This window comes from Hyla sarda, chromosome 2 (assembly GCF_029499605.1).
Source record: "Hyla sarda isolate aHylSar1 chromosome 2, aHylSar1.hap1, whole genome shotgun sequence".
NCBI classification, from domain to species: domain Eukaryota; kingdom Metazoa; phylum Chordata; class Amphibia; order Anura; family Hylidae; genus Hyla; species Hyla sarda.
The window spans coordinates 346,629,157-346,652,234 of NC_079190.1; the positions used below are offsets into that span (position 1 = coordinate 346,629,157).

The 23,078-nt window shown below is 41.0% G+C and overlaps 1 pseudogene; it reads left to right on the forward strand.

Annotated features, from left to right (window-relative positions):
- Positions 1-1,940: 1,940 nt before the first annotated feature.
- Positions 1,941-23,078, forward strand: part of LOC130357469 (uncharacterized) — a 36,198-nt pseudogene continuing 15,060 nt past the window's right edge.

The window sequence follows — 23,078 nt, forward strand, 5'->3', positions numbered from 1 at the left end:
AATTTTTTTTTTTACTATATAAAAAATGCAGTTTTGACAGCCTGGTAGTGTGCTCACTACCAGGCAGACTTCCCCAGCAGGCTTGACGGCACTGATGCCTGCTGGGGCTGACTTCTGCCCTTAGTTCATCTACACAGGGTACCTCCAGCTGTTTCACCACTACAAATCCCAGCTTGCCCTGACATCTATTGGCTGTCAGGGCATGCTGGGAGTTGTAGTGGGGAAAAACTGGAGGCACCCTGTGTTAAAAACAATAAATGGCCGTGGCGCAACCCGAACCCCGCTACTCCTCCCATGAACCTCGCTACCCCTCCCCTGAACCCCGCTACCCGAACACCCCCTCCTAACTCCCCCACCCCCCAGACATACCAGGACAGTGCAGCGACGGCAGCGACGGGCAAAGACGGGCAGGACAACAGCGACGGGATGCCGGGAGGCGGGGCCAGAGGGCAAGGCCAGGGAGCAGGGGAGCCAATGTACGCTTCTTCTGTTCTCAGCGCTCGCTCCCGCCTGTTTGATTGACAGGCGGGAGCGAGCACCGCAGTGAGTGAATTCCGACTCATTGCCAGGCTTCAATGAGTCGAAATTCACTAGTGACGTCACTGCCGAACGTCAGAGGGCGACCCCTAGTGGCCGAATTTAAAAGTGATTTTAAACTGTTTTAAAATCACTTTTTTTTTTATTAAAGTATATTATAGATATGTTGTAGTACTTAAGTACTACAACATATCAATTTTTTTATTTCATGACAGTGCCCATTTAAACTACATACAACACAAAAACATGTATGTAGCAGTACCAGATGAGGGTATAATGTCACGTTAAATACAAGAATTATATAAAGTACTGCCCTACATTAGGTGCTAGTGCACAAAAATGCCTATATGTAAAAAAATATATATAACCCCTTGTCTGGTGTGCAAATATGCCTTATATAGACTCCAATTAGTCAAAAAAAAAACCAAAAAATGAGCTACTCAGAAATAGGTGAAAAAGTATATAAAATACAATGTTTATTTCATCATATTAAAAACATGGTGCAAATAAAAAAGGAGGAATACGGCACAGACAGGCGGCATACCTGGGACAATGGATAATAGATGTGCAAATCATGCTACTATATATCACATACATATATGACTGCTGGATCCTATGGTTCCCGGAAAACCAAAACACTAGTAATGAGATAGTTGGCTGGTATAACTAAAGTGCAAGTGCTACACAAGATCAGGCCCCAATATCAATTACGTGACCACAGCACATCAACATATACGTACCACAGTATGTAAAAAGAGTACTGCAAGTCCCAGGATGCCGCCACCCCTACACGTGTTTTGGTCCGCGATGTCCCGCCTCGGCCGGTGATAGGCTGAAGCGCCATGTGGCATACCGGGCTATAGGAAGTAGGAAGTAAACAGCCGGCCGACCGATCAGCTGTTGCGGAGCTCCTGGAGAACATATGGAGGTAAGTGAAAGTTTGTTTTGTCTTTTTTTTGCAGCCCGAGCAGGACGGAATAGAAAAAGTCTGTGCCGGACATCTCCTTTAATTTAATTACAGTAAACCTGTATATCCCTGCATTGCTGGTCCAGTCTCACCATTACATATTTCTAATTATCCTGTCTGGTTCCTGAGGCTGTTGTCTTTACGCTATATACCTGGTGCTGATTCCCTGATATTTCTTTACTATTTTGCATTCCTGCCATTATTCAGAATTCTGGTTTCCTGACTTGTGTCCCCCGATTTGGACAGTTCCTATCTTGACCATGATGCCACTACACTTTAGTTAGTGTTTGGACTGTCACCCAGCTGTAGAAAATCTAAAAAGCAAGGGGGGGGGGGGGGGGTGCTCCATAGAGTAGTATAGTCTGTGCAAATGTTGCTATAAAGTGCAGATAAGGGATAAACTTACCCCAAATGGTTGTGTACCCCATACACCACCATGGCAAAGCACATAGAGATATTGGTCATTCTTCAGCCTTTCCACTCAACAGCTTCCAGACGCACAAGCAATAGCTACATGGACAAAACGTTGTTGCAGACATTGGGGGAACCCCTAGTGGTAAGAAGTATGCACCATTTTTTTTCACTCAAAAATATACCCATTTTTTTTAAAACTAATGTACATATATAATATATAAATATACATTTGTAATAATTTATAATAAGGCATGTGTGACAGATTTTAGCCCAAATTACACCGAACTCTATTATGTGTGAATATTCTGTAGTTTGGTCAAACTTTAATTTAATTTGTTAACAGGGGTTGATTTTTTCTTACGTAAAACCGTGTGTTTATTGGCGCAGAAATAAGTGCAGTTTCCGCATAAAAAAATATGCAGATAATGGTCATGTTAACGTATGCAGCCACAACAAAAAAGTAACTTTGGCCAAACTACAGCAAATACATTTATAACAGAATTACTATTGAAACCAGCAAGCCTGTCACTCCTGCATGTTGATATGGTATCATGAAGAAGTATGTTTGAAAGAGAAGTAAGTGTAGCATAACATTTCACTGTCCTATGTCAAGGGCACAAAAATTCCTAGTCTTGATTCTGATGGAAGGTATATGACTTGACGTGCATTATTGTTAATGCATTAGGAAAATCTCTTCCTATATGCTCTCTTAGAAAATATGGTTAAATGGGCACTGTCATGAAAACTAATTTTTTCTATTGCACTCCTTATGGTATATAAAATATCTTTCTAGTGTACTTTGTCTCTAAAAAAATGAAGTTTTCTATGTTTTATTTGTGTTTAAAAAAGCTGCCACTAGGTGTCTCCCTACTTGTCCAGAGCACATTACTCCCCATCTCTTGCTCAGACTTTGGACTCCTGTTGGCCTGGCCTTATCTGGGCTGTGTGTAGCAGAGTGAGGGCGGAAGTTCTCCCCTGTATGGCTTCAGATGATGTCACAACCTGCTGGGTAATGCCCCTTCCCAGTCTGTGAATCTGACTGGGACTGAACAGAAAATATAGAGCAATATCAAGGTAGAAAACTAATAAATAATAAAAATAAAGGCAGGGGTGGTTTATCATGATGGGGGCAGTGAACTGGGAGGGTTATAACATTTATGCAATGACCGCAATGACCATAGGGATGACAGCCCAGTTCTCTCTTGTGGGATGTGTGTGGTTATGGTGGTGGTGTTGGTGAGGGGCTAGGGGGGGGGGGGGGGACACACCACACACCTCCCACAAGAGAGAACTTGAGGACTGTTAGCCCTATGGTCAGGGCCGCCATTAGGGGGGGGGGTACAGCTAGTACCCCAGCGGCAGCCCGGCCCCCGCTGCACCCCCCTGTGGCAACCCCAGCACAGAAGCAGAAGACCGCTGTTTAAACAGCGGTCTCCTGCTTCTGTACGTACATTATGTAAATTGTGTTCGTAATGTACGTACAGGCTGCATAGATTATGCTGAAGACTGCCTGATGACATAATTTCATCACGCGGCCTGCCAGTGCGTCCTCCTCCGTTCCAGAGGATCCAGGGACCCCAGCACCCACACTGGATCGGCGGAAAAGTGAGTGGGATTTTTGATTTTATTTTTAAGAGGACCTATCTGGGGGCATTTTTTAGTGGGGGGCCTATCTACATGGAGGCACAACCTTCTGTGGATATCTCCTACCTGGGGGGCACAATTACTGGAGGAACAACCAACCTGGGGGCACAATTACTGCAGTCACGACATACCTGGGTAGCACTACTTGCTGGGGGCATCTCCTACATGGGGGCACTACCTGCTGGGGGCATCCACTACCTGGGGACACTATTACTGGAGGGCATGACCTGTTGGGGACACTACTTGCTGGGGACACCTCCTACCTGAGGGTATTATTGCTGGGGGCACTACCTGCTGGAGGCATCTCCTACTTGGGAGACTCTTACTGGAGGCAAGGAGAAAATAGAGCAGGACTCCACCACTTCTCGCAAAAAAAAAGGCCAGGGGTGTATTACACATGATCAGGGACTAATAGTACGGTAACAGGCGGTGCAGTGAAGCAAGAATATGCCAATGTCCAATATGTGTGAAAAAGAGAATGCACTTCTGCACACACCTAATCAGACAATCTGTATTCCACGTCAAATCATCATCGGCTGGCTGGTGGTGGGGAGAGGGAGAGAAGAGATCGCTGCAGTGGGAGCTGAGCGGTTGATGGCTACAAGGTTGTTTCGTGGGCAATCCGCTTCCTCGGGCCTCCATACTGGAGGCACTTTCCATTAGGGGCACTATCTACCTACAACCTATCTGGGTCAATTATTACCTTCCTGGGGACACTATCTGCTGCGGACATGAGCTACCTGGTGGCACTATCTTCTAGGGTCATTATCTACCTGGGGGGAACTACTTACTGAGGGCACTACCTACTGGGATCATTACTTACCTGTGGGGGCACTATCTAATGGGGGCATTACCTACTGGGGGCATTACCTACTACCTACCTAGTAGGGGTTCCACCTACCTATTGGGGGCATTACCTATGACCTATCAGGGGTCATTGCCTACGACCTACTTAGGCACATTGCCTTCTACCTACTGGGGGCATTACCTACCTGGGACGTTACCTACCTACCTACTGGGGGACCTACTGGGAGCTTTTACCAAATAGAGGGCATACCCTGTATACCTACTGGGGGCTTTACCTAATAGGGGAGGGGAAGTTACCTACCCACCACAACCCAATCCCCCTACCCTTTCCCCCCAACATACCCCAAGAGGGTCATTATTCAGGGCACAGAGTGGGGAACAGGTGGGGAATTTGCTGAAAAAGTGCAGAGGCTAATATGTTTGTTGTCTGTCAGATTCTGTGAAGACGAATCATGGTTGGAAGAAGACTTCATGACAGTCTGAGCAAGACAGAGAAGAAAAGGAAAGAGAAAGGTCCAGGCAGTGAGCAGTGTAAGTGGTCCCAAAATTTCTGATGGCAGTCCTGCCTATGGTCATTACACTAATTGTCTATCTATAGGCACTCTGGGTGCAGTGCCCGACAGTTAACCTCAGTACTCCCTATAGTAGTTGAGCTGCACCACCTCTCCACTTTGGGTTGTAAAATGTAACAACATTATGAAAGGTACTCTTTAACAAACAGTTTGCAGGGCTTTGCAGAGTGGCTGTTGCTCTCAGTGGCTGGACCCCTGTAACCAGACATCTTATCCCCTATTATTTGGATAGGGGATAAAATGTCTAGGGGCGGAGTACCCGTTTGATGTTTTGCCAAGATGTACAACATATAAAAAGTTTTTGATTCTGACAGTGCCTTTTTATGAGACAAATGGTCTTGGCCTCAAGAGGACAGTTTATCTGTAATTCATATTCTTGTGCATGCAAGCACTACATTATATTATTTATTTACCAATTTTATTCCTTACACTTATGAATGTGACAGGCCGCCTAAAGGCATCAGACTTCGTGACCTTTAGTTGTTATCTTTCTCAGACAGTACAAATGAATTATGCAACATTATAATAAAGTGTATAACCCTAGGATATTGTGATCCTCCTGATTTTCCTGAATGTCCTCTATGCTATGTTGTGGTAAATTAGGTGGAATATCACTTGTCAGACAAAATGTAAACTGAAGAACTCTTTAACCTTCAGGTATATCTTCACAAAAACACGATGTTACAACAAATGGCTATCTTCAGCAGTGGATGGACCCCCACTAATCATACACTTATCACCAATCCTGTCGAGACGTGATAAATTATCATACTCTTGAGACCCCAACCAATCATTAGAACATCTATGGGGCCATCTAGTAAAACTGGACGAAGATTGCTGAGAGTCATAGACTGAGGCACACAACTATATATTTCTTACGACTCATTCTAATGATTGATGAGGGGTCTCTGCACCAAGACCCCGAACAATCAAAACTTTTGACATGTCTCTGTTACATGTCAGAAGTTTTTTTTTTTTTAAATCACAGAGACACTTTGAATACATCCAATTAACAGGACTACAGGAGCAAAAGAGGTATTTCATATGAATTGTTGTATATTTTTATATTACGGGCCCCGGTAAACATGTGCTTTAACATACTAAATATATGTTTCATATACAAATTCTATAACAACAAACTAGCTTCTGTAATTAAATGTCATATCTATGAGATTAGAACAGAATGACAAAAGGATTTCGTTGTGAGCAAAGTTACCAATGGTTTCTATAGAGATCAATTGGCCACTTATTCTAGAGAGCCTTTTTTTTTTCTAGAGTTGATTTGTACAAAGTGTCATGAAAACAACATTACCTGTAAGCGGCACAGGGCATAAATGTATGCCCTGGCAATCTGGTACATGTATACCGTAGAGTGTTTAATGTGTATGAAGTAAGTGACAGCTGCTATCAGCAGTGATGCACTCGCAGTCAATGACAGACATTGGCAATTCCACCAATGTCAGTCATTAACCCCTTTAGAACCAAAGCACTTAAGTAATGACAATCCTTCTGCCTGATTGGCACCCTTGCAGCATATATGCAGGGGTCTGGTTGGTTTACTCACACGCCGGAGGTCTCCTTGCCAACTCCTTGCAGGTAGATCACCCATTACACTGAGAAATGTGCTATGCAAAAATAAAAAAAATACAATAAAAAAGACATATTTAATAATACTATGTGCAGAATTGCCTGAACTATTAAATGTACGAACTATTAAAGCTGTGTAAACACAAAACAATACAAAAGGTAAAAATTGCAGATTTTTGGTCACATCACATCCCCGAAAAATTGGAATGAAAGTGATCAAATAGTCACATATATGGAGTGGTACCGATGACACATATTAGAAGTGGTACTGATAAAAACTACAGACAATGGTGCAAAAAATGCCCCTTAGACAGAAAAATAAAACATGTTATAAGGATCAAAATAGGGCAATTTTAAGCATACTTATCATTGTAATCTTATTGAACCAAAGAATCTAAAATAAAGTGCGCTGAAAAAAATTAAATCCCCCAAAAGTAGCTAAATTCCATTTTTATTTAATTTCCCCCAAAAAATAATATTGTTTTGTTTTTTTGCCGTACATTTTATGGTAAATTGAAAGACACAATTACAACAAAGTACAATAGGTTGCACAAAAAACAAGCCTTCACATGGCTTGTGCATGTAAAAACAAAAAAAGTCAAGGAGGAAAAACGATTAAAAAAAATAAAATTATGTTGTCTGTGCCAAAACCCGCTGTGCCCTTTTAATGGTCTATTCACATGTACAGTATTCTGCGCAGATTTGATGCGCAGGATTTTCTGTTGCAGATCTCAATGTAAACTGAATGACTGAACACAGCTTGAAATCCTGCGCATCAAATCTGCGCAGAATACTGTACGTGTGAATAGACCCTAAGAAGTTAATGGTAAATTCAACTAGATATTTGACTTAATTAAGAACAACAAAGAAAGTCATCTAGAGCTACTACCTTGTGTTTATCTCTGAAGTAGCACAGAGGGTTAATTATTATTATTATTTGAAAACATTAAAGGGGTACTCCGTTGCTCAGCGTTTGGAACAAACTGTCCCAAACGCTGGAGCCGGCGCTGGGAGCTCGTGACATCATAGCCCCGCTCCCTCAGTTTGTTCCAAATGCTGAGCAGTAGAGTACCTCTTTAATAGTTGACTTTTAAAGGGTACATATCAGGTCCATCAAAAAAATAATTAATATGTTACTCAGTACCTTATCCAGACTAGGTACATTTAATTTTTATGCCTCTATCACCTATACTTATTATAAAAATACCTATTTTCACAGTGTTAGAAATCCTCTGAGGGAAAGCGGTCCTTCCCATGTGGTGGTGGGAGGTGATTGGTGTTTCTGCTCATGCAGGCTTGTTAGTTAGTCATCTCTTGTCCATGACTCATGGACAAGCCTAATGCTGCTGCAAGACTGGTTACTGTCCCAGTAAGTATGGGTACCCCTAATATTGTTAAATGTTATTGTTCAAATTTTAAATAACCATATTACAAAAGGTTTTTTATGTTCATCAGTAACAACATTTTGGATCTGACAGTGCCCGTTTAAACTTTGCATTTTATGACTTGTAATTTTGAACATTGAAAATTGAAAATTCAGGTAGTATTTGTATTCATTATGAGAATCCTCGGCATTACATTATAAACATGTTGGAAGTACTGTCCTCATGCCAAAAAAAGAAAAAAATTGTTGCTAGTGATCAGTGACTGATCCTCACAGCAGAGTAAGGATTGTATGCTAGTGTCTCCTGTCAACATATACAGTGTGATAGCATAGTCTTATCAGTCTGAGGTGTATTATATTTATGAAGCGCTGGGTGAGGTCTAGTATGTGACAGGGAATGTACTTAATTGTCTGTCACTATTGAGATGTTCCAAGGTACTACATGCTGCAAGTGAGCTACAATGAAGAGCCAAGCAAGATGACAATGTCTACAGTAAAGCTGTCATCAAAGAATAAGAATATCCAAAGCCTCTGGTTCTGCCAACAGTTGAGTTATATTTTTATGTAGGGGAACCTTCCCAAGTCTAACTTCCTATACATGTCTGGGGAAAAATAAAATCATTTAGGTGGGATTGTTATTTGTGTCTTGCTTATACATACTGCCCTCACCCAGCCTTCTCCTTCAAAAAACAATAGTATTCTACCTATGCTTGTCATACCAATTTATCCAAAGTTAACTTTTACCCCTTAAAGCGTACCGGTCAGATCCAAGAACATTTAAAAAAAAATATATATATCACTCAGTACCTAATCCTGACCATGTACATCTAATTTGTATGTGTCTAGCCTAGCACCTTTATTTATTTTTTTATTACACTTTTAATTTAGCTCAAAGGGAGGGGGCGTGGTCTCAGCCCCTCCGTCAGTATGCTGTCTGCTCACATCACCGCTAGCATTAGCAAAACTACAACTCCCAGCTTGTCCTCACTGACAGTAGCTGGACACAAGCTGACAGTGGGAGGATTTTTTCCTCCAGCTGTGAGCCCTGCACTTACAGCTGTCAATCAAGGAAGTGTGTCCATGATGTAGGTGATGATGCATGGACGCAGAAGGACTAGTATGTGTCTAAGCAGGCAGGGGGGGCAGTTGTTTGACTGGCTTTTTCAGTATGAAATACTGAACATTTTTTTATGAAAGCACTTGCAAAACCTATTGGTTTTGCACGTTTTACAACATATCAAAAGTTTTTGTATCTGACAGTGTCCATTTAAGGATCCAGCCCATTTTCACCTTAAGGACCCGGGCATTTTTTGCACATCTGACCACTGTCACTTTAAGCATTAATGCTTTTACTTTTCATTCTGATTCTGAGATTGTTGTTTTGTGATATATTCTACTTTATGTCAGTGGTAAATTTTTGTCGATACTTGCATCATTTCTTGATGAAAAATTCAGAATTCAGAATTTTTCAGGGACCAGTTCAGTTTTTAAGTGGATTTGAAGGGCATTAATATTAGAAATACCCCATAAATGACCCCATTATAAAAACTGCACCCCTCAAAGTATTCAAGAGACATTCTGAAAGTGCATTAACCCTTTAGGTGTTTCACAGGAATAGCAGCAAAGTGAAGGAGAAAATTCAAAATCTTCATTTTTTACACTCGCATGCTCTTGTAGACCCAGTTTTTGAAATTTTACAAGGGGTAAAAGGAGAAAAAGCCCCCAAAATTTGTAACCCAATTTCTCTCGAGTAAGGATATACCTCATATGTGTATGTAAAGTGTTGGATGGGTGCAGTAGAGGGTTCAAAAGGGAAGGAGCGGATTTTGGAGAGTGAGTTTTTATGAAATGGTTTTTAGGGGGCATGTCACATATAGGAAGACCCTATAGTGCCAGAACTGCAAAAAACAACATGGCATACTATTTTGGAAACTAAACCACTCAAGGGTACAGTGAGCCTTAACACCCCAAAGGTGTTTGACAACTTTTCGTTAAAGATGTGTAAATGATTTTTTTTTTCACTAAAATGCTGGTTTTCCCCCAAATTTTGCATTTTTACATGGGGTAATAGGAGGAATGCCCCCCAAAATTTGTAACCCCCTCTCTTTTTTTTAGTATGGAAATACCCCATGTGTGGACGTCAAGTGCACTGCGGGCGCACTACAATGCTCAGAAGAGAAGGAGTCACATATTAAAATATAATAGTAACCTTGGCAGTGTCACTTGTGTTAGATAACAAATTCTGTGTACCGGTAAACCCCTTCCTGCTCCATGACACATTTACCCTGTGGATAGGTGGGCTTTAACCCATTAAGGACCAAGCCCATTTTGACCTTAAGTTTTATTTTTATTTGACCTTAAGTATTTATTTTTAAATGTTATTTTTGGTTTTTCCTTTTTTCCTCCTCGCCTTCTAAAATCCATAACTCTTTTATCTTTCCATCCACAGACCCATATGAGGGCTTGTTTTGCGTGACCAATTGTACTTTGTAGTGACACCTCTCATTTTACCATAAAATGTGCGTTGAACCACAAAAAATATTTTTAGTGAGGAAATTTAAATGAAAACCACAATTTAGCAAATATATATATATTTTTTTTTTTTGGGGGGGGGGGGGGCGGGTTACGTTTTCACACTGTATACTTTATGGTAAAAATTACATGTCTAAATACCCATCTTCACATACTTTTCTATTATTGTCGTGCTTTTAAAAAATATTAAACTTTTTTTTTTTTTTTTTTTTTACAAAATGAGTATGTTTAACCCCTTAAGGACGCAGGACGTAAATGTACGTCCTGGTGCGGTGGTACTTAACGCACCAGGACATACATTTACGTCCTGTACATAATCGCGGGCATCGGAGCGGTGCCCATGTGATGCGCGGCTGATCCCGGCTGCTGATCGCAGCCAGGGACCCGCCGGCAATGAGATCGCGGGCGTCCGCCATTAACCCGTGAGATGCCGGGATCAATCCAGATCCTGGCATCTGCGCAGTACGCGATTTCAATGAATGATCTGATCGCCCGCAGCGCTGCTGTGGGGATCCGATCATTCAGAACGCCGCACAGAGGTCCCCTCACCTTCCTCCTTCCGGCTCCCGGCGTCTTCTGCTCTGGTCTGAGATCGAGCAGACCAGAGCAGAAGATAACCGATAACACTGATCTGTTCTATGTCCTATACATAGAACAGATCAGTATTAGCAATCATGGTATTGCTATGAATAGTCCCCTATGGGGACTATTCAAGTGTAAAAAAAAAAGCAAAAAAATATAAAATTGAAAGTAAAAAAAAAGTTAAAAATCCCCTCCCCCAATAAAAAAGTAAAACGTCCGTTTTTTCCTATTTTACCCCCAAAAAGCGTAAAAAAGAAATTTTTTAATAGACATATTTGGTATCGCCACGTGCGTAAATGTCCGAACTATTAAAATAAAATGTTAATGATCCCGTACGGTGAACGGCGTGAACGTAAAAAAAAAAAAGTCCAAAATTGCTACTTTTTAAATATATTTTAGTGAAAAAAAATTATAAAAATGTATTAAAAGTTTTTTATATGCAAATGTGGTATCATAAAAAGTACAGATCATGGCACAAAAAATGAGCCCTCATACCGCCGCTTATACGGAAAAATTAAAAAGTTATAGGTCATCAAAATAAAGGGATTATAAACGTACTTGGTTAAAAAGTTTGTGATTTTTTTTAAGCACAACAATAATATAAAAGTATGTAATAATGGGTATCATTTTAATCATATTGACCCTCAGAATAAAGAACACACATCATTTTTACCATAAATTGTACGGCGTGAAAACAAAACCTTCCAAAATTAGCAAAATTGCATTTTTCTTTTTAATTTCCCCACAAAAATAGTGTTTTTTGGTTGTGCCATACATTTTATGATATAATGAGTTATGTTATTACAAAGGACAACTGGTCATGCAAAAAACAAGCCCTCATATTAGTCTGGCGATGAAAATATAAAAGAGTTATGATTTTTAGAAGGCGAGGAGGAAAAAACGAAAACGTAAAAATTAAAGGGCTGAGTCCTTAAGGGGTTAAAATCTCCCTATTTTGACCACTTATAACATTTTCATTTTTCCATATACGGGGCTGTAAGGGGGCTCATTTTTGTCACTTTTTGATTGCTTTTTTTAAAAAAAATTGTGAATGTGATGTGACTTAAAAGCAGCAATTTTGTATTATTATATATTTTTTTACATTTACGCCGTTTACCGTACGGAATCATTAACATTATATTTTGATAGTTTGGACATTTACGCATGTGGGGATACCAAATATGTTTAACAATTAGAGTGAATGAGTATTTGAGTGAAATAGAGAAAAGGGGTCATTTTGATAAAAAATTTTATTGGGGAGGATTTTTCAAATTTTTTTTTTACTTTTATTTTTAACTCCTTACGTCCCGATAGAGAACTTTTCATGGCAATCATTAGATCCAATACTGTTCAGTGCTATGCATAGGCATAGCACTCATCAGTATTATCGTCGATCTTCTGCTCTGGTCTGCTCGAAGGCAGATCAGAGCAGAAGACCCCGGGAAGGTGGCGGAGGCAGGTGATGGGACCTCTGGCTGCCATCTTAGCTGATATGATCCCCGAGGCCATGCCGCGACCGATCAAATCAGCGATTTCAAGTGCCGCACTGCGACAGATGCCGTGATCTGTATTGATTACGGTATCTGAGGGGTTAATGGCGGACATTAGCATGACCTGCCATGCATGATGCAAGCACTGCTCCAATGCTTGCGGTCATGTACAGGACATAAATGTACATCCTGGTACGCGAAGTACCGCCGCACCAGGACGTACATTTACGTCCGTGGCCGTTATGGTGTTAAAGGGACTGTTAAACTGAAAATACAGTCTTATCTGCAGGCAGCATGTTATAGAGCAGTAGGAGTTGAGCAGATTAATATATAGTTTTGTGGGAAAAGTTTAAAAATAACTTCTTATTTCTACTTATATATGGCTTGGTAGTGGAAGCCATCTGATAGATTGCTAAACTGGGGCTTAGTGTTACACCTGTAAAATGGCTTACACTGCACCAGGGGTACTGGGATTAGCTAGGTACTGGCAGGCCCAGAGGCTGGTATTATTAGGCTGACAGAAGCCATAATATATGGCCCTTTCCACCCTGGTAATGCCAGGCTGCTGCAGTTTTTTTTTTTTTTTATTACCATGCTTCTTATGGAAAATAAGGGGGGCTCCATGTTTGTTTGTTTTTTTAGCTTATTTATTAATTATTTCTTTAAAAAAAAATGTGATGTGTCCCCCTAATAATACTAATCCAGGCCTGACGGTACCTGGTTATTCCTGGTAAACCTGGTGCTCGTGTGTATCGGGGTGATAATGGGTGGTTAGCGCTTGCTGTTTTATGCACTAACATTAGGCCCAGCTTAGAAATGAATGCTGTCTATGAGACCGATTCTACTATTAGACCGATTCTACTATTACTATTACCGGTAAGCCAAAAATAAGTATGAAAAAAAAAGAAACACATAGCAGGTTAAAAAAATAAAAAAAATTAACTTTATTGAAATGAAAAAAGCCCAGACCCCTTATTAATCAATTTAACCAAATAAAAATTCTTCTTTCTTTGTCCTGATTTATAGTAGTTTTGCTTTTCCTGCCAAAAAATAAAGTAAAAAAAGGAATGAACTAATAACCACTAATAACCACACAAAGTAGTCAGAAAAACAGTTTGCAGTCATTTATACACATGCCTAAGAAAGAGTTTAGTTTTAGACTAGAAACATGTTGTTTTTGCACTTTCAGAAACAAATTATTTTTTAATAACTGTTCGGCAGATGTGCCATCAAAAGATCCCTATTTCTGCATGTTTCTTTTTGCGCATTCGTACATTTAACCCCTTAACGACCATGGACGTAAATGTACGTCCTGGTTTGGCGGGACTTCGCGCACCAGGACGTACATTTACGTCCTGTGTATGACCGCGAGCATCAGAAGGGTGCTCACGTCATACACGGCAGGTTCCGGCTGCTAGCAGCAGCCGGGGACCCGCCGATAATGGCTGACATTCGCGATCGTGCGGATGTCCGCCATTAACCCCTCAGATGCTGTGATCAATACAGATCACGGTATCTGCTGCAGTGCGGTACTTTGAATGGATGATCGGATCGCCTTCAGCGCTGCCGCTAAGTCCTCTTATAAAGATGTGGGAAAGTAGGGACTCTCTTTCTCTTCCCTATCGACACACTACCCCCCATCAATTATAAGGTAAAAAGAGGGATCCAGATGATAGAGAGATTGTCGAACTGAGAACACAGCTCCCTACAATTCCCACCACCTGTCTAGCTTTTTAATCCCAGGACTTTAATGGGAAATAGTGGGTTATACAAAGGTGTCCTAAGACAGTAGGACATCATCTGCAATCCTGGACTGCCCCAGTGGATCTTGGATGGTTGGGAGGTATGTGTATTGCTTATATATTAGGAATATCTGCCACATACTTTGTCCTAATGACCATGTGCAAATGTGAATAAATGATAGCTATTTTCCAGGACAGTTCTTGAAACAGACCTGAGTGTGGCCCTGCAAGGGAAACATGGCCAGCAAGTGCCAATATGCCAATCTTTTTGTTGGTGAGAAAAACACTTTAAGGACAGGGTCACACGAGGAGCAGCCACAGCATTTTTCACGCAGCGGATGTGCTGTTGGCAGTCACTGAGGGACTGCAGAACGAGCCCCCGAGTGCAGCCAGGTAGCTCTGTGTGTCTGCTCGTACTGGAATCCCTGCTGTATAAATCTGCATCTTTAAGCAGACACACAGAGCTACCGAGCCACAGCTTGCTCTGCAGTCCCTCTGTGACTGCCGTTGGTGCATCTGCAGTGTGAGAGAAGCCACGGAAGTGCCCCATGTGACCCTGCCCTAACAAGTAGAAACCATTCCAACAGAAGATTAGGGAAGTGTTGAAGAGATCACTGCAGTTTTTAAGACAAAGGCAGAAACGAAATACAAGTCATTCCATTATATTTCTCATTCCTTTTGAATCCACTCTTAGTTATGGCTCAAAAACTGTAGTGGTGGTTGAAAAAAAAAACACCAACAACTTTTATGTGTAACAGCAGTCCAAGACTATCTAGTTTTAGTTTAGACCAACTATATGTTGGCTTACAATGCCAGGAATTTGTACCAGCACTCTCTCACCTTTTTGATACTCGATGTGTGGTGTCCCAGCACCAAAGGCTGTCCTGTGGCTTCGGACTTCCTCGAGCAGACTTGCGGCACAGGTGTTGGGCCCACTAAAGGACTGGTTATCCCTATTATTATGTTGAAGCACTTATCAAATGGTTAATATATTTTCCTAAGTATTATGTTATATGTTATTTCTATGTCTGTTATTTACATATGTTTTGTACCTTTAAGACTAAGGAGCAGTACAGGCCAATGTGAACCTGTTTGCCCAATGGGAACCCCTAAATTCTTGGCTATATATAGTGTAGTGGGGGAGGAGTTGCCCGAGTCTAGTTTAGCCTAGAGCTGTGAGCAGAGCACAAGTTTGGTAAAGGTGTGATGTGTGTGGAGAAGCTCTATATGGGAAGAACAAATCTATATTTTCAAGTCTTATCCAGTCAATCTGCAAGGGTCACCCGCATGGTGGAAGTTCATGCCCTGGCGGAGAAAGCTACAGGACCTTGACAGAACCCTAGCGATCTGGAACACTCTTCAGTCCTATCTTAAGTCAGTATCAATTTATTGGGTGACAAGTAACAGAAGTCCCAACAAGGCAACAGGGCTCCTAAGGGGTTACACTGCATCCTCTTCACTCTGCATCATACTGTCTGTGTGTAATACCATCTACACCCTGCTCAGTAAAGACAGTTATCCGTAACATGACGTTGGTGTGTTCCTTTGATCCCTGTGTCTGGCCCAGGAGAAGCTGTATCCAACCTCGGGCTAACGGTACCCTGGTGTCACAAAATGATAAGGTACTCCTAACACCACAGATGTTACGTTTTAAGCTATGCCCCGTTGCAAAAAAACACACCCAAACTTTGTTCAAGTGCAAAGAAAAAGTGCTTTAAACGTGTCATAAACTTATAGGATATGTGTCTCACGACATGTAAGACTTGCACCAGAATTCTATTGCATTTGCAATTGTAAATCTGGGCCAATGTTTTCCATTAAAAAACTGCTTGAACGTGTTGTCCCTGGTATTAAAAAGGTTCCTTATTCTCTAACAGGACTAGTCAAGAGTTTGTCCCATCTTATCTTAAAACCCACATGTAACACCCCAAAAGAAGCTGCTCATTCTCACTAATGCCCTCAGATGCCCTTTGGTCTTTTTTCAGTATTGCCCCTAGGCACCCTTGCCCCAGAGAGATGGAAAATATTTTATTTTTCTGTCCTGTTGATTTTCCCATTACTTTCTTGTGTACTCTACATACTGATAGTCATGTATAATTAAACTTGTTTTTCAGTCATGTTCTCAGTGGGATATTTGTCCTAGATACATTTTATGGTACTGTTAAGCAATTTACCTGTCTAAAAATGTTATTTACCCTAAATTCCGAAAATTGCTTTGTGCGGCTTATAACAACATGACATAACAGTGCAGAATGACTGACATCTCCTATCCACTTCATCTAGACCAGTGGTCTCAAACTGTGACCCTCCAGATGTTGCAAAACTTCAACTGTGCGGGCATACTGGGAGTTGAAGCTTTGCAACATCTGGAGGGTCGCAGTTTATGACTAATGATCTAAACAGTACTCTGGCCCTGTTTTTCTTCACGACATACTGGCATATAACTTTATGGCTTAAAGGGGTATTCCAGGAAAAAACTTTTTTTTATATATCAACTGGCTCCAGAAAGTTAAACAGATTTGTAAATTACTTCTATTAAAAAATCCTTCCAGTACTTATGAGCTTCTGAAGTTAAGGTTGTTCTTTTCTGTCTAAGTAATCTCTGATGACACCTGTCTCGGGAAACGCCCAGTTTAGAAGAGGTTTGCTATGGGAATTTGCTTCTAAACTGGGCGTTTCCCGAGACGCGTGTCATCAGAGAGCACTTAGACAGAAAAGAACAACCTTAACTTCAGAAGCTCATAAGTACTGGAAGGATTAAGATTTTTTAATAGAAGTAATTTACAAATCTGTTTAACTTTCTGGAGCCAGTTGATATATAAAAAAAGTTTTTTCCTGGATAACCCCTTTAACTTCCATTCAGTTCAATAGGTAGAGACACCATATGCACAGCTTGCTCACTTCCTTTGTGAATGGGGACAGTCAGTTCCACAACCAGTCATGTTTTTTTTTTTTATAACATATGCTAGTTACAAGCCTTAAAGGGGTACTCTGGTGGAAAATTTTTTTTTTCAAATCAACTGGTGCCAGAAAGTTAAACAGATTTGTAAATTACTTCTATTAAAAAATCTTAATCCTTCCAATACCTATCAGCTGCTGTATACTACAGAGAAATTTGTGAAGTTCTTTCCAGTTCTTATCAGCTGCTGTTTGCTCCAGTGCTTTCTGCTGACACCTCTGTCCGTGTCAGGAACTGTCCAGAGCAGGAGAGGTTTTCTGTGGGGATATGCCTCTAATCTGACACGGACAGAGGTGTCAGCAGAGAGCACTGTTGTCAGACTGGAAACAACTGCACAATTTTCTCTGTAGTTGATTTAAAAACATTTGTTTTTCACTTGTTTCCACCAGAGTTCACCTTTAAGCCCTTGGGGTGAGGCTTGCTACATCACATTTGTCCCAAAAAAAAAACTTTAGTAAAGTATTTTAATGCCTTTGTGGGATCTGACATATCCAGGACACACAGGCAGGGCCCCTCTCTACTGGAGAAAATAATAGTCATACGGTGGCTTCACTCTTCATTTTGTATATCCTCCATTCATTTAATAGAAAAGAACCTTCACCTCCACAGCCCGCTCCCTGTTGGCCCATCAAGTGACTATTGTGTAAAAGCGATTCAGTGCAATATGTTGATATTCGACTGTTTTCTTTCATCTCACTTAACCTTCTGAATCCCTTTTCATCCTTTTCATTTCACACCTTTAAAGACACTACTAGTCAGGTTATCTAGTGTCTTTTCAATGATCTCATTTCTGAGCATGGAAAATATGTGTTACTTTAAACTGTGGTTAGTGAGAAGAACCAATATAAAGCTAGTAGAGCAAGGAAGGTTAATAAGTAGCTGTTGCCAAACTATTCAGGCAAGAAGGACATCCATTATGTAAAACACTGGCTCCTAATAAGAAGCGGTGGACTGGTACATTTTATACACCCAGAGAGACACAAACAGAATTCATTTACATTTCCCTCATTGCTAAATATAGATCTTTCCTGTGCATGCAGCAATATGAGCCTGTGTCTCTCTTAAAGGGGTACTCCGCTGGAAAACATTATTATTATTTTTTTTTTAATAAACTGGTGCCAGAAAGTTAAACAGATCTGTAAATTACGTCTATTAAAAATCTTAATCATTCCAGTACTTATCAGTTTATGTATGCTCCACAGGAAGTTCTTTTCTTTTTGAATTTCTTTTCTCTCTGACCACAGTGCTCTCTGCTGACACCTCTGTCCATGTCAGGAAGTGTCCAGAGTACAAGCAAATCCCCATAGTAAACCTCTCCTGCTCTGGACAGTTCCTGAAATGGACAGAGGTGTCAACAGAGCGCACTGTCTTCAGACAGAAAGGAAGTTAAAAAAGAAAAGAACTTCCTGTGGAACATACAGAAGCTTATAAGAACTAGAAGGATTAAGAATTTTTAATAGCTGTAATTTACAAATCTGTTTAACTTTCTGACATCAGTTGATTTAAAAAAAAAAATGTTTTCCAGTAGAGTACTCCTTTAACCCCTTAAGGACTGGGTCCTTTTTCACCTTAACTCCTTAAGGATTCAGGGCGTATGGGTACGCCCCTATTCCCGAGTCCTTAAAGAGGTACTCCGCCTCTAGACATCTTATCCCCTATGCAAAGGTAAGATGTCAGATCGCGGGGGTCTCGCCGCTAGGTAGCACCCACTTTTAGCGGCTTCCGGAACTGCTGGAGGTCTTCAGGCTGAGTCCATCTTGACCACGAGGACGGAGCATAGTGACGTCAAGGCTCGGCCCCATGTGACGTCACGCTCCGCCCCATGTGATGTAACGCTCCAGCCCCTCAATGCAAGTCTATTGGAGGGGCGTGTAGCTGCCACGCGCCCTCCCATAGGCTTGCATTGAGGGGGCGGAGCGTGACATCACACAGGGGCGGAGCCGTGATATTACTATGCTCCGTCCCCGTGATCGCCAGTAATCAGACCCGGAGCGAACACGCTCCAGGGACTGATCCTAACGGGATGCGGCGTGGAAGATCACAGGGGTCCCCAGCGGCGGGACCCCCACAATCAGGCATCTTATCCCCTATCATTTTGATAGGGGATAAGATGTCTTAGAGCCGGAGTACCCCTTTAAGGACTCAGGGCGTACCTGTATCTCCTGTGTTCGGCTAACGGGGTTTAAACCGTTCTCACAAGCGGAGAATGGGTTAAACCCCGTGGGTCCCAGTTGCTACGGGCAGCCAGGACCCACGGCTATTAACCCTTTAAACGCCGCAATCAAAGTCTAAACTGAAAGTGAAACAATCCCGGCAGCTCAGCGAAGCTGATCGGGACTATCACGACAGAATCGCGATGTCCCGATCAGCTTACTGAATGACAGGAGGGTCCTCACCTGCCTCCTTGTCGTCCGATTGATGATCTGCTGCTCCTTGCCTCCATGCAGAGCGCCAGTAACACTGATCAATGCTGTGCAATGGCATAGCATTGAACAGTGTATGCAATCAGAAGATTGCATAGTATAGCCCCTATGGGGGCTAAAAAAAAAAAGTTAAAAGTGGTAAAAAAAATAAGAGAATACATTTGAATAAGCCCCCCCCCCCCCAATAAAAGTTTTAATCACCCCGCTTTTCCTATTTTTTAAATAAAATAATGTAATAAAGAAATAAAATAATCATATGCGGTACCGCCGTGTGCGTGAATGTCTGAACTATTAAAATATAAGGTTAGTTTAACCCCACGAACGATGGCATACATGTAAAAAAATACCAAAGTCCAAAATAGTGAATTTTTGGTCACTTTATATTCCATAAAAATATTAATAAAAAGCGATCAAAAAGTCCCATCAAAACAAAAATGGTACCGATAAAGACAACAGACCACAGCACAAAAAATAAGCCCTCATATTGCCCCATACGCACAAAAATAAAAAGTTAAAGGGGTCAGAAGATGACAATTTTAAACATTCTAATTTTGGTGCATGTAGTTATAATTTTTTTAAAGTAGTAAAATAAATAAAAGCTACATAAATTGGGTATCCCTGTAATCGTATGGACCTACAGAATTAACATAATGTGTAATTTTTACCGAAATGTGCACTGTGTAGAACTGGAAGCCCTAAAAAGTAGCAAAATTTTTTTTTTTTTCTTCATTTCACCCCACAAATAATATTTATTTTGTTTTGCTGCAGATTATCTTATAATATAAGTAATATCTTTACAAAGTACAATTGGTAACGCAAAAAACAAGCCCTTATATGGGTTATTTAGGGGCAAAATTGAACACGTTATGATTTTTAGAAGATGAGGAGGAAAAAACAAAAATGCAAAAACGAAGATTGTTTTGAGTCCTTAAACTGAAAATGGGCTGAGGCTTTAAGGGATTAAGGACTGAGCCCTTTTTTGCAATTCTAACCACTGTCACTTTATGCATTAATAACTCTGGGATACTTTTAGGCTAGGTTCACATCACGATTTAACCATCTGATTATCGGACCGTAAAATCGTACGAAATCGGATTGCAAAATCGTACGTAAAAATTTATTTGCTCTCCAATTTAAAACTGTTTCCAAAACTGTATCCAAAAATCATACAGATGAAAATTCTATCCGATTTTCAATAAAAATGTGATCCTGTTTTTAAAATTAATATGAATGCCAATGGCAATAAAGTTTTATAGATTTGAAGTATATGTGTTTTGAAGTCTACTGCGCATGCGTACAAAAAATTTGTGTGCGATTAATCTGATAAAATTGCAGAGTCACATGATTCCATACGATTTACATAAACATTAATAATTAAAAAATCGGACACAATTTCGATCTGATTTTGAATCTGGATGAAAAATCGTGGTCAACCACGATTTTACCTCCGATCTTAAATCATGCAAGATTGGATGCGGATCAAAACTTGGCATGCAGATTTGTACGATTGCAATGTTAAAAATCGTGAGAAGAAGTAGGTGGTAAAATTGTGATGTGAATGCACCCTTACCATTTATTCTGATTCCAAGATAGTTTTTTCATGACATACTCTACTTTAACATAGTGGTACATTTTCATTGTTGCTTGTATCCTTTCTTGGTGAAAGATCCCAAAATGTCATGAAAATTTTGAAAATGTAGCATTTTTCTAACTTTGAAACTCTCTGCTTGTAAGGAAAATGGATATTCCAAATAAATTATATAATGAGTCACATAAACAATATGTCTATTTTATGTGTGAGTCATAAAGTTGACATGTTATTACTTTTGGAAGACATCAGAGGGCTTCAAAGATCAGCAGCAATTTTCAAATTTTTCACGAAAATTTCTAAATCAGAATTTTTCAGGGACCAGTTCAGTTTGAAGTGGATTTGAAGGGCTTTCATGTTAGAAATAACCCATAAATTAGAAATAACCCATAATTAAATAAATAAACCCCATTATAAAAACTGCACCCCTCAAAGTATTCAAAATGATATTCAGAAAGTTTGTTAACCCTTTAGGTGTTTCACAGGAATAGCAGCAAAGTGAGGCTGGGTTCACACCGCGTTTTGTACTTACGGTTCGCGTATACGGCTGGGGGGAGGGGGGGAGGGGGGAATCGCTGCGCCCCCACTCAGCCGTATTCGGGAACCGTATTTAATGCATGTCTATGAGCCGACCGGAGTGAACCGCAGCCTCCGGTCGGCTGCGTTTTCGGCCGTATTCGGTTTCCTGACCGTAGGCAAAAACGCAGTCGACCACATTTTTGCCGGCGGTCGGGAAACCGCATACGGCCGAAAACGCAGCCGACCGGAGGCTGCGGTTCACTCTAGTCGGCTCATAGACATGCATTAAATATGGTTCCCGAATATGGCTGAGTGCGGGCGCCGCAATTCCCCCGCCCCTCCCTCCCCCAGCCGTATACGGGAACCGTAACTACAAAACGTGGTGTGAACCCAGCCTGAGGGAGAAAATTCAAAATCTTCATTTTTTACACTCGCATGTTCTTGTAGAGCCATTTTTTTTACATTTTTACAAGAAGTAAAAGGAGAGAAATCCCCCCAAAAGTTGTAACCCCATTTCTCTCGAGTAAGGAAATACCTCATATGTGGATGTAAAATGCTCTGTGGGTGCACTAGAGGGCTCAGAAGGGAAGGAGCGACAAAGGGATTTTGGAGATTGAATTTTGCTGAAATGGTTTTTGGGGGGCATGTCGCATTTAGGAAGCCCCCGTGGTGCCAGAACAGTGGACCTCTCCCACATGTGACCCCATTTTGGAAACTACACCCTTCACAGAATTTAATAAGGGGTGCAGTGAGCATTTACACCCCACTGGCGTTTGACAGATCTTTGGACCACTGTTCCAAAAATCTGTCAGACACCTGTGGGGCATAAATGCTCACTGTACCACTTATTACATTCCCTGAGGGGTGTAGTTTCTAAAATGGGGTCACATGTGGGGGGGGTCCATTGTTCTGCCACTATGGGGGCTTTGTAAACACACATGGCCTTCAATTCGGGACAAATTTTCTCTCCAAAAGCCCAATGGCGCTCCTTCTCTTCTGAGCATTGTAGTTTGCCCGCAGAGCACTTTACATCCACACATGGGCTATGTTCTTAATCAGAAGAAATGGGGTTACAAATTTTGGGGGGCTTTTTTCCTATTTTCCCTTGTGAAAATGAAAAATTTAGGGTAACCACAGCATTTTAGTAAAAAAAATTTCCCATCCAACTTAAATAAATATTCATCAAACACCTGTGGGGTATTAAGGCTCACTATACCCCTTGTTATGTTCCGTGAGAGGTGTAGATTTAAAAAATGGGGTTGCACGTGGGTATTTATTTTTTTGCGTATATGTCAGAACCACTGTAAAATCAGCCACCCCCTGTGCAATTC